Source organism: Hermetia illucens, chromosome 4 (genome assembly GCF_905115235.1).
Source record: "Hermetia illucens chromosome 4, iHerIll2.2.curated.20191125, whole genome shotgun sequence".
NCBI lineage: Eukaryota > Metazoa > Arthropoda > Insecta > Diptera > Stratiomyidae > Hermetia > Hermetia illucens.
This window is the reverse complement of record NC_051852.1, coordinates 107,126,999-107,145,684: the sequence shown is the minus strand read 5'-3', so window position 1 is coordinate 107,145,684 and position 18,686 is coordinate 107,126,999.

Genomic DNA, 18,686 nt, shown 5'->3' with positions numbered 1-18,686 from the left:
CAACAGAAGACAGTGGATAGTTTTCGCGGCTAGCTGGAGAAGGTCCTAGACGAGGTCACATCACTAGAGGATATCTGCGCAGCTCCAAGGGAACAATTCAACCTTAGCGGAATAGAAGAAAGTGTGATAAAGAGGGTGGAGGTACACAAACCACTATTATTAGCCTGCCGGATGAACCAGGGATTAAACTGATTACCGCGGGCAAGGTAAGAACAGGTTGGGTCGTGTGCCGACTTAGGGAGCAAGTATCTCTCAAGAGATGCTTCAGATGCCTCCATTTCGGTTACTTTACAGCAATATGTACTAGTGAGCACGATAGGTCGACAAGGCGCAGGAAATATGGACATGAGGGTCACCAGGGAGCTGAATCGTAGGACTAAATGAAGTTGTTACAAATCAATTTCAGACATTGTGAAGCAGGTCAAGACTTGCACTCGTAAACCATTCCAGAGTCGAATGTGGACGTGACGGTAATCTGTCAACCTTACTGAAAGTGTGAAAGTGGGAAAGTGTGAAAGATTCATCTAGAAACGCGGCGATATGAGCATGTGAACGGCAAGCCATTCAACTGGGAGTCGGTTTTATAAGGGCAAAAGTCAGCGGCGTCCATATCTACAGCTGATATGCGTCTCCTAATGCAACATTAGCGCAATATGAGGAGATGTTAGATGGCTTGGTGTTGGACGCAAGAGATCACAGTCCCAAAATCATTGCCAGCGGTTTCAATGCGTGAGCTTAGACTGGGGAAGTCGAGTGACGAACACCAGGGACCAAATCCTGCTTGAAACCTTCGCTTAGTTGGACATCGTATTAGCCAATGCTGGATGCCTGGACCTTCCGAGGCAGAGGGCTAGGCTCAATCGTCGATTAGACTTACCTTAGCACCTCGTTGGCGAGAGGGATGGTCTGGTGAGTGAGTGAACACTATATCCACATATTTCTCGACATCAGGAACGGGGGAGGCGACACTCGAGTGAGCATCAAAAGCGGAAAAGCCAGGATAACTGGGTGGTACACTGGAGCTTTCGAGGAAGAGACATTCCTGTCGGCTTTAGAAGGAATGCCGCGATCTTCAAAGTAGCCTTAAGAAGGCTATACGGAAAGTAAGCAGAATTGCTGCAAGCGGTTGTGCCTTGAAGCAAATTCGAACCCGTGGGACGCTGTTTACAAGCTTGCAATGAACAAGAATCGGAGGCAAAAATCACCTCAAGTTGAGTGCCCGTGGCTCTTGTTCAAAATAATCGCAATCCTTTTCCCACAACAGGAAGAAAGTGGACGGGATTCTGAACAAAACCCTGAAATTGTGCCAAAATCAGGTTCGCTTGGTTCATAAGGGCATTTGACTCGTGTATGGTGGAAGGAGCGATTTCCGCCGAGTGTGGATGGCAGATGTTGGCTCTGCTACCGGAGGCCCAAAAACCACCTGGCGGACCCTTTTCATATCGCCGTATCAGTCTTTTAGACACTATCGGGAAGATGTTGGAAAGGGTGATATACAGCAAGCTGCTTCCGTTTGTCGAGCTCGCGGGTGGTTTATGAGGTTGGTAATCGCAAGGTTGTTTCAAAACCGGTCGTAAGATGCCAAGTTAAGCTTGAATTGGTACCTAGATTATACGCGTGAGAATGCAGCAAAGGCTAGCTCATCTTTAGCAAGGATGATGCCAAATATTGGGGGGCCAAATTCTAGTCGGCCGGTTACTTATCGTAGGGGTGAGGAAATCCATCCTGCTATCCATGGCTCCTCTCTGGGAACGGATAATACGGTGAACCAGGGAAAGGTAAGTTCGGCATACCGGCCAAACGACGCCCTCAATGTAGTTATCGACCCCATAATTTCATGGAGTAGATGCTGAGGTCCGAAGTAAATTGGAGTGCGATAAACGCAACAGTAATTGGGATACAGGAAAAGTTGCAGGGACTGGAACGAACTCTCCTAGCAATAGGAGAGGGGAAAGGGACCACCATGAAGGTGGTCCCGCGGTGATGTGGATATAGAAGTGAGGTTGATTTTAGTCGGTGAGAAGTCCACATGGTGCTGGAGCCCGGCGCAGCAGCGTCTTTTTAAGATTTCCACCTACATCCATAAAAAAAGATGATTCCGGGATAAATTTTGAATAGCGTTATTCGAGTTGTGCTCCTCCTGTCAAAATTACTGATAGTTAATTAACACCCAGGCCGGATTGTTCTCGGGGCCCCTGGAATTAAAATTTTAATAGAGAAAGGGATGATATTAGGGCCCGCATAGTTTTCTCTCAGACCAACTCCGACATTTCCTCTCTACGGCCCTGGTCTTGATTGAATTCACCTGGTTTGTACATCAAGGCCGGGATATTCTGGGTTTTAGGTCATATTGGGTTAAAAGGCAATGAGTTGGCCTGGAAAGAGACAGAAACACCGCGATATGGACCGCTCTTATGCATGGTTACCATTTACCCCTTAGTGGGGAATAGCGCGCCAACCACATTTACACACCATCGCTCCTGGTTACCTGAAATGCGCTTCAGTTCCCCCACCGACTTCCCGAGACGTTCACGCTTTTTTCCTCTGCTCTGCGGCGAACGCCCTTAGGGCGACTCAATCGTCGGCCATCTTGGCATAATATAATAGATTCTACTGTAAGATTTTAGACAAGGCAGCGGACGCGAATCTAGTGTTGTTAATGAGTCCGGCAATATACAGTTTGGTGCCACCGTCAGCAGAAACCACGCTTCCTAGATACGTAAATTGATTAACGCCTTCGATGCTCTGCCTCTTATTACAGATAGGGAGAGTTCGATTACCCGTCAAACTGAGAACTGAGAAGAAGCAGGCAGACACTTCTTCAATTTTCACACTCAAAACGGGTATCCTTCTTTGGAATCTTAGCCATCATCCCCTTCTTTCATTCTCTGGAAAAGGTCTGGGATTCCCAAGATTTCCGGACGAGTGGAAGTAGCGATAAAAAACTCTGCGGCGAGACCGTTAAGCCCAGCGGCTTTACTCAGTTGACCGAAATGATTTCTTTTCTGACTGGAGGAACAGTTCGTATCCGCATGTTACAGAGACTAGCTACTTCATCACTTCATCCACAATAGGAGGAACTTCACTGGATGTGATAGATAGTTATTCGTCATCCTAAGGTAAGATGTGGACCATCCACGTCGTTCGCAGGACACACTTCTAAAATCATTGCGTTCTGCGGAATCTTCCGCTTCCCTGACCAGCGCAGGCTCCTTGGAGTTTTCATGGAATTTCTTCCATGTTCCCCAAGTTCAAACGATCAACCATAAATTTGTTTGATTTGAAATAATGATACTCAATTATAAGCCACCTCTTTTTGCCGAGCGAATTAATATTGAATTGCCTTATATGAGAACAATCCTAGCCATGGAGTTGGCGCCGCGTGAATACTGTCTGACGTTCGCTAGTGGCGTTTCACTAGAACTGTTCGCAACGTGAAGGTGAAGACTTTCAATGTTCGCCTTTAGTCTCCCTTTTTTTACCCCTAAGGCCCCCTGGCAGTTAACCTCCAAATGAAGGCTCATTCAGACTACCGCTGACAGCATTTTGGCAGAGATTTCTCCCATCCGGGAATCTTCAATTTTAGATTTTTTTATTTTAACTTAAGCCTTTGCAGCAGATCCTTGATCACACTGGGGAAGGATGGTACTGGAATATGATAGCGTCGTTGAATTTTTCGGATCATGAGTATTACTACTAGTCTACTTCTGCATTAAACAGACGCACACTTGTTTAGTGCTGTTATTTGCATATTTTACTTCTCCCTTTTTGTATTTTTTGAGGGGCACAGTAGTTAGTTTAGTTTGTTAGGCCTACTGTATTAATTCCAAAAATCACTTATTCAACGGCCTTCTGCCTGAAGTGTTCACAAGCTTTTTCCGGATCTGGGTACAAATTCCAGAGGCAAAGAGTGCTCAGATTTTTCGTTGAAGAAAACTTTATCGGAGTATTTTCATTTAAGATCTGAGGGGGCCGGGCAGCTACATAAGAAGTGCGAGGATGTTTCCTCCTGTTTCTCACAAGGCTACATTAGCCGAGACTTCCCCATTTTTTCCATGTGATAGTTTAAGGAGCAGTGTCTCCAGGAATTCGAATTTCTCCATTTAGCTGCACGAATCCTTGTAACTTTTCCGGTTAGACCAGCCTTGACGGGGGATGGTCGTTGTTGTTGATCCCCCATTATGGGTCCAGATCCTTTTGCAAGTCAGTCTTTGAGCTCCTTCATTACCAGCGGTGTTCAAGGGACCTGGAATCCAAATTAGGTATGTTTCGTACATTCCGCCAAGTTTCAATAGTAGCTGGTGGCAACTGGACACCAATTCTCTTAATATGCTGTTGGTATTTAGCGATTCTATGTTGTCTTGCCGTGTCACAAATCGCTGCGAATGAACCATAATTAATGGCACTTTCGATGTCCATGAATGCGAGCAGAGCGAATGTGCTGTGTGGTTTCCGAAATATCGGTATTTCCAAATAAAATCAACACTAGCGAATTTTGTTATTTAAAATAGTTAATCGCTAGAAACACCGCGAATTACACTCAGAGAGAGAGAGCGAATTGAATTTGCTCTTTCTGATAGGCATATTGCCTACAGTGAAGTGACCACAGAGGAACGTATGTATTTCTTATGAACCGATCTACTAATCATTCTAGTCCTTGCAGTCGAACAGAACATACACTGATCGGTTGGAAGGATTTTGTGTTCGTGTAGGTGGGCTTCCCTTTCGCCCCTTTTACATCGCCCCAGTTTTATGGAATATAGTATAAGTGTGAGCTAGACTTGCACGGTATATATTCCGAATATGTAGACCATTCTATTACTAAAGCAGGAATGATGCTCTCTCTTCCAGACCTGTATCTATGGAACGACTTAAATTCTCATTTTACTTGGTTCAGTAATACTGTATACCATTGCAGTCTCTCGGTGGAGGGACAGTATGTATTATACTTTTTAACGCTGAGCCGAGATTTTGGATGCTGAACTTCAAATAAATGTTTTGTCGTTTCTTCATCGCTTTTTGTGGATCTTTCGCTCTGCTGCACATGCAGCTTTTGCGTGGTGGAGGTTTACCTGGGCTATCTTAGTGCTCTTCTCCACTTACGGAGTATCATCCCCCTTCTCCAAGATGGCGCTTTCCTACACGTCGTTGTCCACCCTAAGCGCCAGAAGATCTAAGTCTAGGTCATCTAGCTTTTCCTTTTCACTGGGTAGCAGGTCCACTTCCCGGCTCGCTCCAGTCCTTTCAGCCTCTCTCCGAGGAGACCTTAGTAAGTTTTCCACCCGATGTCTACTCCAAAGTATCTTTTCTCAGCTGTGCACGTGTGCAGGTATATTGCCGAATCTCTAGTTGATATGAAAATTTGACGTTTGATGGCCTCTAGGGATCGGTCATCTGCCTCGATCGTGAGGATTTGACCTTTGCTCCCCACCTTACTTCTGAAAGCTCTTCATAATCTGAGCAATTGGGAGAACCATACGATACTCCGTCTCTAGTGTTGCGGCTTTGGGAAGAAACACTGCCACCATGTGGGCCCTTAGTATATCATCCGCAGCACATGTCGACAATTCTGCTCCCTCTCAGCCTGGGGGGACTATAGTTCTAGGTTATTCCGTAGTGACCTCCGTCAGGCAGTCCACCAGCATTTGGACTGGCCGAAAGCGTATCCTCGTGACCAAAAGCTTCGCATTCCATCCACTGCACATTTGCCTGACGACAAGGTCTTCGATAGCTTCCTGTCCTTCACGAGTGAGTATTTGTTCTGGAAACGTTTTTGCCAGTATTGCAAGTGAAATGTCTTGCCCGCGCTGGCTTAGCTAATTGTGGGCTTCTTGACTCCTGTCTTCACCTTTGACCTGCCTTGGATTTCCCCCTTGTTGGATTCAAATTTTGCGGTTTTTGGGAGCATTTCCTCCTGTGGGCTGATCTCCGCTGTTCCTGCTTTGTTGATTTCGGTGTTAAAGACTTAGGTCTGTTCTGAGGCTTCTTAAGGGGCTCTTCTGGTTTTAGGATTTCCTTCAGGTAACGCAACTCTACTGGCTCTACTGATTGACTCCTCAATTTCTCCCTTTTTGGGTGTAATCACCTGAATCTCAGTGTTTCGGAGATATGCCTCCGCCTGGTGGGCCAGTTTGTTGGTAGTACGGGATCCCGCTTATTTATTATTATTTTGCTTTACATCTTTTTTAAATTTCACGTTCATTTGATTACTACGAATGAGGGGTTTAAGAGATAGCCTAGTGTAGTACGGTGTGATCAAACTTACACACTGAGGCGATCAGGTTTCAAGGAGGCTCCGTTCGAATACGTCCAGTTAGTTACCTCCGCCGGCAAACTATTCAATGGTCACGGTTTGCATGACACCCTGGATTGGGGGAGATGTTTTTCGACTTCCTAGTCTAGATCCGTAGCGTTTTGTTAATAGTTGGGTCACCGCGTACAGAGTGTACCTATCAACACTCACTAACGGTTTTGATAGACAAGACGCTTGGCTCCTGGGGAGCCACTTATTGCCCTCGAAGAAAGATAAGTTAGTTCCCACCCACATATACCCTCAGAGAGAGATAAGTTGGCTCCCAAGGAGTTGTATCCCGCGTCAGTTTACCCTGCAGTACACTGATTGACCCCAAGTCATTGCAATATTTAAATTCTGCGAATATATATTGACCATGTGAAGTATCAATTAGAATATGGTAATTAGTACTTTCCGGGCAAGCTTTACTTTCAGCACTGGGAAGAAGTGGCTTGAAGCTTGTCAAAATCAGGGTTCCTAAAAATTATTCAACTGAAGAATCTTAACACATAACATTTGCGCCTAAATATTTAATATTTTTCAATATTTTTCCACAATTAATAGATGTGTGTCCGGATAGCTGAGTGGTTAGAGCGCAAGGCTGTCGTACGGAAGATCGCGGTTCAAATCTCACTGGTGCCAGTAGAATTTGTATCGTGATTTGACGTCTGATACCAGTCGACTCAGCTGTGAATGAGTACGTTGCCTCCTACAGGCTATCCTGTAGTGTACCGTTACGGTCTTGAATGAAGGCTCTGATCCAATATGGATTGTTGCGCCAACGATTATTATTATTATTAATAGAAAACTAGTCAACCTCATTTAACTCTTCTTATATTAACATAAACAAGGAAAAGTTTGATGTTAGTCCTACGATCATTAACAAAGTTGTTGTAGGGGCCAACGCGATATTTGGGTTCGTTGAGCGTCAGCTTCCCGATGTTATTGCCCCGGGTTCATCATTGATGTTTGTTTTTACCTTCGTGCTGTCCCGCTGTTAGAGACTTATCACATGCGCTGCGTTTGATAGTAATAAAAAATAAAACTCAATGAAAACATAAAAAAGATAAAGACAAAAACAATGCGAAAAGTGATTCTATGGACCCAGTCCATAAAGGAGTGAGCACAAGACACACATTGGCAAAAAACGTTTTATAAATGGGGAATGACTTTATTTCAAAATCAAATTTAATAGGATAATAGATTTGCACAACAATGGAGGAGACATCGTATCAGCTTGTATGACATACAAGGTTACGTTACGTGCTTACTTTATCTTCCGAAATTCTTCATGGATTATTATCAAAGATTTTCATTCAAAAACTGAAAATATCTCAAATTACTGATTTTACCGCGGAGTGTTTCATGAAAAAGTATATGTACTTATATATATATATATGTATATTGTTTAGCTGATAACGCTGCGTTGTTGCTATCACTTTAATCTTCAATTGACTCATAAAAATTGATAACAGAAGTGCTCTTCTTGCATAAATCTATTGATAAGGAAGTGGTTATTACTATAGCCTGGATTAAATGGACATGGCATGAGTTGCAATTCGAATATTCTATCATCTTTACGGACATTCGTACCCACACATGTGGATCATTGTTGGTTTATTCACCATTAAATCTATTTTACGTCAATTTGAATTCAAATTGGATATCTTTTTTGAGTTTCTTGTTTGCTAATTATAATAAATTTTGCACAACTTTCTTAAGGATCGCGCTGTTTATCAAGAATTGTTCCTTTACAGTTGATTATTTTGATTTTGCATTCCTAAGTTGAAGTTTAGAGGTAATTTTCCGAAAAAGTATAATAATAGTGCAGTCCTGTTAACTTTACTTGGGAAGATATAGGGAGGAAATGCATTTTAAGGCCTAGATTTCACACAAACGCCTGTGTTTGAAGCGATGTTGGAAATTTGACCAGATAGACATACAAAAGTGCATTAGGAGGCCATATTATGGAGAAACTACAACGTGCTCAACAAGGAAAGCTATAAATGGACTAACGTGGATAAAAGAGGTAATCCCAGAAACAGTTTCCATCCTTCCATCATGGATTGGATAAATCGAAGAGAAAGTTTTTTCCACATTGTTTTGGCCCACAAATCTTTCTTTTTATGCTCAGCACCCAATTTTATTTCAGGCAGTTTTTGAATTGAATATAATTCATACTCATATCCTGCTTATAAATGCAAAGTTGATGGGACGACTGATACGGTGCCTCCGATCTGAACAAAACCACAAGTCATCCTTTTTCTCCAAAAATAAGGATTAAAAGTGAAACTATATATATGAAGATTGAATGCAAACTAAGATGGACCTTTCATTGATGAGCTTTGGTGAGAGTATGATGAAGAACACTTATGGAATTTAAATCTAGCGAAAGTAAGATCGGGGGTGAAGTAGAAACCAAGCATTAATTAAATGTAAAGGTTTGGTTGAAATAACCACAAAGGAGTAGATTTGAAGAGACAGGTGGCAGCCCAGACTTTGAGGAGTCGAATATCGTAAAGACTGGGATGACATAAAGTTTTTGGAAGAGCTATTTCGATAAACATGGGACGAATCAGCTAGGATATTGAGACTTTCCTGAAAATGGGAATTTAAGGATCAGTTTGCTATGCGTTGTAAATAAAACTGTATGTACATATATGCCTGCCCTGCAGAGAAAAATAAGGTTTTGTGAAGGTGCCGCAAGTTTGGAGTTGAATTGATTTTCATGTAACTTCATGGGAATCAAATTATTGTTGTCTGCTCGCTTGGTGACTTCGAAGTGAGTTGCCTTCCCGTCTACCAGAAAAACTTGAAAATTTGAATTAATCGAAAGAGCCTTGAAAAGCGCAAGCGAGAAATAGCGGGGCGACTGATGCGAGATAGAGTTTCCCCGTCTTTATCGGGGACTCGGTTTTCCGAAGGTTCCTCTGCCTCCCGACACAATTGCGTCTGCCAACCGTCGTTCCCAAGTGAATTGTCGGCAGTTGCCTTCACTGCAGTTGGTATTGGTGCTTCCTTGTGTTTAACTCCAGCCCAGGAAATGAAACGCAACTCCCGATGGTGAAATGCTCCTCGGATGTACAAAGTGGCTACGGAAAGTGAAGTCTTTAAAAGAGAAGACTTTAAAGTTTCCAATTCAAGTGTTTCGGAGGCAGCGAGGTGAACATTTTTAATCGTTGAACATATATTTTTAATAATTTGTAAAATATAATTGCAAATTAAAAAGGAATCGCTGCAAGAGCGGATTTAGGGATCTTTCCAGTCCTCTTTTATCTTTTTGTCGGTTGCCCTTGTGGACTGCTTCGCTTCGTAATAACGTCCACAGACAGAACGAAGGCAAGGCCACCACCAATTGCTTCGACGTACTTGATGATTGCTTTTACAAAAAAGACAGCTCATTAAGCGAAGCAGTTGGGTGGTGGTAGGTAAAGTGTCACATGACACGGCAAACCTGATGGCTCAGCAGTAGCCCTGCCACCATTTTCGATGCTCGATGCTCTCCGTTCGGGAAGTAGGACTGGATCAGGTGTAATCGCCTCCGTAAATGGATGATTGGGTAGCAGGTGCTCAGGGCCTTCCATAAATACCGGAGGTGCTGATACTATTCATGACAACCTTTGGCACTATGAATTACTAGTGGATCTGCAGAATATAGTTCTCATTGACTTGAAAAACCTCCCTTAGGTCATTGGGAAGAATCTCAATCTACACGCCCAACACTTTTTCCATCGTTTCCCATGAAGTGGACTACGTATTCGCGTAATTCTTCAAAAATACCGCACTATGGAGCGTTGTCTCTCTGAGTCAGTTAAGCATGATGTTCAGCGCCACGTCAACACTATTGGCTCCCTATTTTTTTAAGGTGCGTCCTTTATCACTGCAGAAGCTCGCAGTTGCGCGGAAAGAGTCCAAAGATATTCAGACAGTTGTTGGTTCTCGCCACTTTAGATGGTGCCTAAACACAATGGCGAGTGGAGGCTATAGACGTCTAGAACCTCAGAAGATTCCAGACCGATACTTGATTCTACCCCCTTACGACTTTGCGCACTCCATTGTAGACTGCCGTATTTTCTCAACCTTGGACTTATTCAAGGCATATCACCAAATTCTTATAGTTTCGAGCTTTCTACTTCCAAAAATGGTTAAGAATCTGAGAAAATTCTTGGGTCCCTCACGATGAATCAATACTTAACATTTACCTGTCTGAGCCGAAATCTAAAAATTCCTCCCAATTGCAACAATTTCCGTTGAACCCCGCACCTACTATCGTAAGTTACTAGCCGCCATGAGCCACTTATCTTTGTTTTTGAAACAGAAGCCCGACAAAGCATCTCCTGGCCAACTTCGGCACCTGAGCTTTATCAACCCGAAAGAACAACGTAGTTCCTCACAAAGTCAAGATCCTTGCCACTGTTGATTTTCTGGCAACCGCGGAAGCGCGGAAGAACAACGCAGTTCTTCGATCTACACTTGCAAGACGTGATCTAACGTATCAAGTAAACGTCGAGAAGGGACCTGATGATGGAATCAAATAAGTCTAGTGAAAAGCCAGTGTAGACGAAATCTCGGTTGCACTCCTATAATTTCGAAAATATAGAAGTGGTGGAGACCTCACCCTGTCCGTATATATCTACATCTACTACTACTACTACATCTTAAATGCTGTGAATCTCAGTACTAACTGACAAATTTTCTGCATGTTAATAATGTATAAATCCCTCTTGTCCATTTTTGTGAAGTACAGGGCACCCACTTCCCTATTCTTTTTTTGAGTTGTTATCACACGGCAGATGCCAGATTTTACCTAATACTAGCATTAAGTGCCAACCATTTAGATTCGGACGATCCTACCTACTTAAAATATAGAGGGGCTCTGTGGTAGTGATCGCTGGCAGGTTAATGGGAGAATCCATCGAGAACTCGATGCAACATCGAGCACGTATACAGAATGGTGTATTTCTGTATAGTTTCGATCAGACTGGGTGAGAGCCCCAGGGGGGAAGCCGTGAAGGATTTAGGTATAATACCTGTGGCTGACAATATTATGGGAACTACAACCACCCTCTCGAGAATCCAATTTTTTTTTATTTCCCGATCCAGTCGCTCACAGTTTACCTTTTTCTCCACTTCTTTCTTTTAAATGCTATTATGTGGCCTAGGTCCCTCCGGAGATCTTGCACCAGATTAAGGAACGTGACCCGAAGATGGATAAGTGCTTAAAATTATATTTGTAGTCTGACTGCAGGCTCTGAAAAACAGCATCATCCTTTTTTGTAACATCGATCGGAGATCCGAGACGAAGCGCCAGTGACTAAGTTCAATTTACCGGACATATTTTGAATGTCCGATGTAAACAGCCAGTTTACATCGGACATTCCAAATATGTTCGGTAGGGACAATGTAGGGACAATGCCGAAATTGTCGAGGGGATGCTTTGTCAGGCTTTTGCCCTAAGCCAAAAGTTAGAGACTTATGTATAGTCCGTGAACATGGTGAATGGCTTGCACCCAAGGGAAAAACGGAAGTAATTGATACACAGATAAGCGGCTAGTAATTCACGGTCGCAGACACTATAATTCCATTGAGCGGGATTCAACTGTTTTGAAAAGAAACCCAGTGATTGTCAGCTTTGGTACAGCAGCTGCGACGCCCCAGGCATCGATGTTCACGGCTGGGGGTGTATCCTGCGGAGGAAATGGCAAAAGTGTAGCGTCTACCAGATGGTGCTTGGTTATTTCAAACACTTGAACGATTTCTAGGGACCACGCAACCGGTAAATCTTTGATCTTAGGACCAGACAGAAAGGCGTTAAGTAATGCCTGGTGAGCGGCTTTGGCTAGGAAATGACGATATAAATTTAGCACACCCAAGGACTTTCTAAGTTCTTTGACCGTCTTTGGCAGCGGAAAGCGCACGGTCGCTTGCACCTTGTCTTGGTGCTCTGAGGTGGCGGGGCGGCAACCCTGTCGGCTGAACCAAAACCAAGTGGCCGAGGAGAACCTCCACGTGGTGGCACCGGGAAACGCTGTATCGCATTGGCTTGCCGGCCGTGATGCAGTAGGCGAATGCTCCAAGGCCTAATCAGGGCGATCAGACCCGAGTCTGCACGGGGACTCATCTGAAGTGACTTCGGCCACGAAACCTTACCAGGGGTATATTGATACCATGGGAACCGGGGTAGCCCCGGACTCATATACTTCGGGAGAATTCCTGTCGTATATGAGTACAGCGCGGTTGTTTGCGGTTGGCCCCCTAGTGGGAGCTTCGTGGGGACTGTTGGTGATGCTCAAGCGAGAAGAGACGTTCGGGCCTCGGCATGGTGTTGCGTTTCAACACGGGTGCCGTACTCCTTAGTTCGGTAGAGATTTAGGTAGGTCCTCCATCCACCAGTATGAATACTAAGCCATACACTTGCGTAAACTGGTACCGTTGTTGCTTGTCACAGCGGGGCTCTGATTGTGGTCCCAAAATCAATCCGTGTCTTAAGAAGACCGTAGGATTAAGTCTCCACGACAGGTACCTACGTTAAAACCCCAAGGACTTAACTGCACCTTGTCTGGGTTAGGGGTGATGGAATGGCCTAGAAACTTCAGTTGACTCTGGAGAAATTTGCATTTGTCACCATTGACAATTAGGCCATTTTTGAGAAGGTGGTGAAAAATACACTTTAGATGTGGCAAATGTTCGGACTCGGTGAAACGCCATCCAAGTAGACGAAACAGAAGTCCAAGCTTCGTACTACAGAGTGGATGAATCTCTGGAAGGTTTGCACCGCATTGCACAGGCCAAAAGTAGATGTCGCCGTGGGCTCCAAGCGAAGTCAGTTTTTTGGAGTCGCGATAAAAATGCATCCTCAAGCCGAACATGCTTCTCGATGACGGCCAGAATTGGGTCGCTTCGAGTAACGAAGCGGTACTAGTCTGCAATTCTCAGCACAGTCATGTGCGCGTATTGTTGAGTACGTAACAGAGTTGGGGACCAACGTAGGGCCACAGTATTGCGGGAAACGCTTGACGAATATTTGGTGCAACGGCGGGCAGTAAGGTATTATCCTTACCGGATTTAAAATCTCTCCTTCTTCTGATTTTTGCTAGTAAATTTTATACCTAACTGCCAGGTGAGTTGATAGCTTTCTCAGTGAGTAATCTGCAGGACTGCAAAATTCCTTCACTTACTCTCTGAGACGTTGAGGAAGCCGTTTACACTGGAACTATCTATCCCTCCTCCCTTTACAACCGGGTTTAGGACGGGCTACGGCGGAGTTGTTTATTTTATTTATTTCATTTCTTTCTCAATGAGGCTAGGCTTCACTATGTGTTGTTAATGGTTTCCTCAATTTTGAAATTTATTAGCTTGAATAAAGTTTCAAGACAATGTTTTCTCATTTCGTACGGTGGTGGTCATGGTCTTTCCCAGTTCATTCCCCTTAGAGTGTTAAAAACCTATCATATCTGATTGAGTTTCCGGTAAAGCTCCTGAAATACTTAGTTTCATCATTATTAATCATATGTGTAATTGCAAATGCTACGATAAATACACCTGTTGGCATTCGAGCGATAAGTACGCGTACCGAACTGGCCTGTTTTGTTAATATTATCGTCACCAATGAAATGACAAAATCGTTATCGTGTGCCATCCGATAAATAAAAGATAAGAGAGGGGACGGCGAGATTTACTTTTTTTCCACCAGTAAGTTGCCGAATGAGGTTGATAGTGAGTCAGAGTATTGATTTGACGCAAACATCTCTCTCGAAGCAGTGAATTCTGATGATTTATCAATATTTGTAATTGATTTTTCATCTGGTTTGCTTTTGTAAATCCCCATTTCTTTAGTTTAGTAGAGGAGCTAGTAAACATCATTGAACAGTTAACTTTGCTTTCGAAGTTTGAGAGATTTAGAGTTGATTATTGTCTACCGCAAATTATCATTACCACTAGAGCACGGGCAATGCTTAAAGCTATCCACGAATTTACTTGGAGGTAAAATAGAGAGCGGCTAATGGCGCACATATGCTGAGTATCACTGGTGCTTGGAAAGTTGATCAACCAAGTGCCCAATTGAAAATTCTTTGTTAAGAATTAGGTGATTCTCATGCCAGCGGCCCAATATGATTACCAGGCCCGTTTTTAGAAAGTATCGATAGCGCTGTCATCATCACCAAAAGAGAAGAATAATCACTAGTAGTCCATAGGCCATTTTGTATCACAAAGAAACAGTTATAAATGGGGGACCCTTGATGGGGGACAGTTATAAATGGGGGACCCTTGATGTCCCTGAAAAACCAGATTTTGGAAGTGAGAAACCCAATCCAAAAGGATGACCGTACTTCACTGAATCCAGTTTTCACAGTATCTTCTCATGCTCGGATCTCCATACATCCGCTTGGTAGAAAATATGTAAGTTATTTTTATATGTAGAGAAAGCTGGGACAAACCAGAAGAATGTGTGGCAGAATATGCTGAAGTCTTGGTAGCAATCTTCCTATAATGCCAGCAGGCAGAGCCTTAGTGTTCCTAGACACACAAACGTTCTCCCGTCATCACCAAACAAACATACAGCAAAGTTTATCCGGTCGTAGCAGGAAAACTTGTAGGAGTACTGAGGCCACCTTGATTGGCGATAATTCACTAGCTGGGCATATGTTCAGCATAGGAATTCTGCAAGATGATACCTGTCCATCCTGTAATAAGGAAGCGAAATCTAAATCAACGAAAGCTAAATCAACACTTGCAAGGTGGATCCTGGAAGAACTACTCTTTTAATTCAGATTTAGTTTTGGAGGGTGCTCCAGGCATTAAATCTGAACATCTTTCGTTCCTTTTCATGGGTTCGTTTAACTGCCTGCCAAATTGCAGCTAGTTCTTTAGATATAAGAAAAATGTGCCCCTAGTAGGATATTAAAGTTTGCCAGTTAAGGAAAACAAAAAGATATTTCCTTCATGGTGGAACGGAGAGCTGTCTAATTTCAAGAAACTGACCAGGCGTCTCCCCTAAAGTTGCCTTTCTTCCACGATCTTGGACAGTGCAAGAAGCCAGTACTGTCGACCTGCAAAGGTTTCTTGACTCTTGACAACCAGGAGTAATCTATTGTTGGTTGCCTATTCTTATATTTAGCCCATAGTTTCTAGAAGACGTATTGGTATGTAGGAGCATGGCTCACCTGGAGATTTACCAGCCTCAGTTTCTATCACTTCCATGCTGCAACACACATCTTCTCGGATCTTCAAACAACTCAGCGAAGACGTGCAGTTTGGATTTGGCGGGCAGCTTAGGATCAGAGGCTTTATTGTTGCCTATTCTGCCGCAATTTCCAGTAGCTAGTTTCTGGTGTCTGCGGAAATTTTCGTGACATCTAGAGGTCACTTTAAGCCCTCACCGCCCTCCTCTGTGAAATAACCTTTGGATGGTTTCCAATAAGAGGAATTAAACACGTGATCTGCGGGGATGAATGGACTCTGAATCGAGCTTAAGGTTCGTGCAAACTTCCTTATATGACTTTTCTTTTTGCTACCGATCAATCCTAGCTATCACCCTCTGAGTCTCTTTGGCAGGTTGATCGAAGTCTGGTCAGTTAACTATTCCACCGATAGTTGGCACTTCTACTATTTTGTAACGATTCAGGGTTGTTATTAGGGCCTTCCTAAATTCTAGTCATTTACCACTTTCGGCAATATATCTTTTGTTTATCTATCTATTTATTTATTTAATGAACAATACATAGAAAAGTCAATTTATAATGACCAATTATCCTCACAAGCAGAACAACGTAATTGGTTTAACTTAGCCTAAGGAAGGAGGCAGGGTCAAAAGACCTGACTTGTAGGGCGTTGCAGGACGGCAAAATCTCGAAATTGGTGAGTGAAAGCAGTTAGCGAACTCTGCGAAGGGGACTTCGAAAATGATCGCACTATGGAATATAATATCCAAGGTGGCAGAACAATCCATTAGGCAATTACAGAGTTTGTAAGGGGTACACATGTCAAGGAAGATTCGGCATTATTGCAGGGAAGAGAGGTTGAGATTGAGATGCCAGTAAGGCTAGTTACTTTTGAAAAAGAGTGATCGGAAGAATTTGCCTTGCACAGCTCCAAAGGCGCGACAGTTACAGTTGCGGAAGGGGAGCCAAACTGCGCAGCAATATTCAAGGATGCTTCTAACAATGGAGTTAAAAAATGTTAAGGAGGGTTGGATTGATCATATGATAACACCAGACATTTTGGAAGTGCGTGTGGACTATAGGAGAGCGCCGGCCATTAACTAAAAATAGGAATAGTAGGGGGCCAAGTTTAGAACCTTAGGAAATACCAGAGGAAACAAAAAGGAACTAGATGAGTGACCCTGAAAATAAACTCTGGTAGGTAGGAGGAGAGTGCGGTGATGATTGGGTAGGGGAAGTTGAGCTGGGAGAGTATCAAAAGCTTTGGAGAAATCTGTGTAAATAGTGTGTACAATGAAGTTGGTAAAGCCGCAAAGATTTGAAGCTGTAGTTTGAAGTTTCACAAAACGATGTTTCCCTCCCACTCTGATGATCTAAGTACGCGCGGTCAGCAGTCGTTGGCGTATATCTTGAGTATTTTGGAAGAAGGGAAGTGAAGGCAGATCGGACGGTACTTCGCAGCTAGAGTAGCCGTCTCTCTTTTGAGGATAAGGGCTTCTTTCTTAAGATAATTTGCCATTTGCGGTTCCTATCGCACTCTCTGGCGATATGACCTTTTCCTTCACTTGCATTGATCAGTTCGATCAATACCGCAGTATATGCCTTAGCGATGTGTTCAAACATGGGGCATTTGAAGCACCTTTTTAGTGAGATCTGCTCTCTTAAATGGCAGACTACTCATCCAATTCGAACTTTCACGGCCGACAACAATTTCTGGTTGTTCGGATCCTGTTGATATCTCCAATCAGACCTTTTCGGTCGGAATCAGCTTTGACTTTTTTGAATATTTACGAGTAGGACACATCATCCTTGCTGGAGATAGTCGTTACTCAAACGTCTTAGTATAATAAAAGTATTCTATCCTTTCATACTTGAAGTACCGAGCTTCTGGTTTTTGACTCGTTTGTTGGTAACCAGCCATTCTTTTTGTTACCTCTGGATTTCGCTACGCTACTCAACGTTTGCACTTGGGCCTCTAGATTAGGGATCTGCTCTCTATGAGTCAGGATGGGATTACTGCTTTGATACATTCCTGCTCCTTCAATCCTTCAACCCTTCACCATTTACTGACCTTGCCTGTACCTTATCTTTTACGGTTTTTAACTTCGCGGAGATCTCAGAGCTTACTTTAACTGCCTACTTGTATATACAGTGAAAATACAGATATGCAGACGGTCCTGGGTCTCAGTTGCCTTCCTTTGGATGTCCGTTACCCTTCTATCTTGCGACGGGGTTCGTTTTTTCTGCCTAAAAAATTTAGGAAAATGGCAATAATGAAAGGAGTTTCTTCATGACAATTCTGTTTCAAAAATTGAAATTGCACATCTTATTTTACATAACATACGCTAGCACATAATATTTAACAAAAAGATTGAAAATACATTCGTTTCTTAACAAAAACTTTAAGCACCTTTTTTCCGCGTCATAAACATTCAACATCTGCTGGATGAAATTCTAGGGATTCTTGGCAGGAGCGAAGTAAAGGGGCCGACGTGGGTATATTGCTGTCAGGCATGTTTCTCTCCGTTATTATTGATATTATGGAGGGCGCTTTGGGGAAGGTATGTTTGTGAGTTGTAAGATGCGGACTTGGCATAAATTCAACCAAACCGGAGCTGGAGGGGAGGGCGCGGAGATGCCCTGAATATTTTTTGCGATATGCTCAAAGTCACCTTTCTCAGAGTTCCTGATTATAGGAAAACGGGGGGAATGAGCAGGTTGAAGGACTGGACATTCGAGCCTTTGCTCTCAGCAGTCTTTCGTTGCCTGGAGTCGGTGTCCTGCTGGTGACTGTGAAGGGGGGAGTTTATTCGAACTACTTAACAGTCGTCGAATTTGACAGCTTGCACGGGGCACTGGACTATACCGAACCATGCTGCCGGACTCGGCCTACCCTACTATTTGCGTTGTCGAACATGGAGAAGAGGAGAAGACGATAAGAGGGAGCTGCGTGAACACTATGGGATTCTGAACTTCTTGTTCTTCCGATGACAGTCACGGTCCTAGGAGTTTGTGGCATGAAAACGGCGCACCACAATGCTGATTGGATTCTTCGAAGCGGCTATTTATAGTTACTTATTTACCAGTTTTATTTTCAAAACCGCAAAAAAAAACGGAAACAAGCACAACAGAGATGTATTAGAGCTAAGTATTTCCACCTATGATCTCACGTAAAAAGCGTTTGCTTTAAGCAGCCGTTCACCATCAAAAGAAAGCAACACCCTGACTTTATT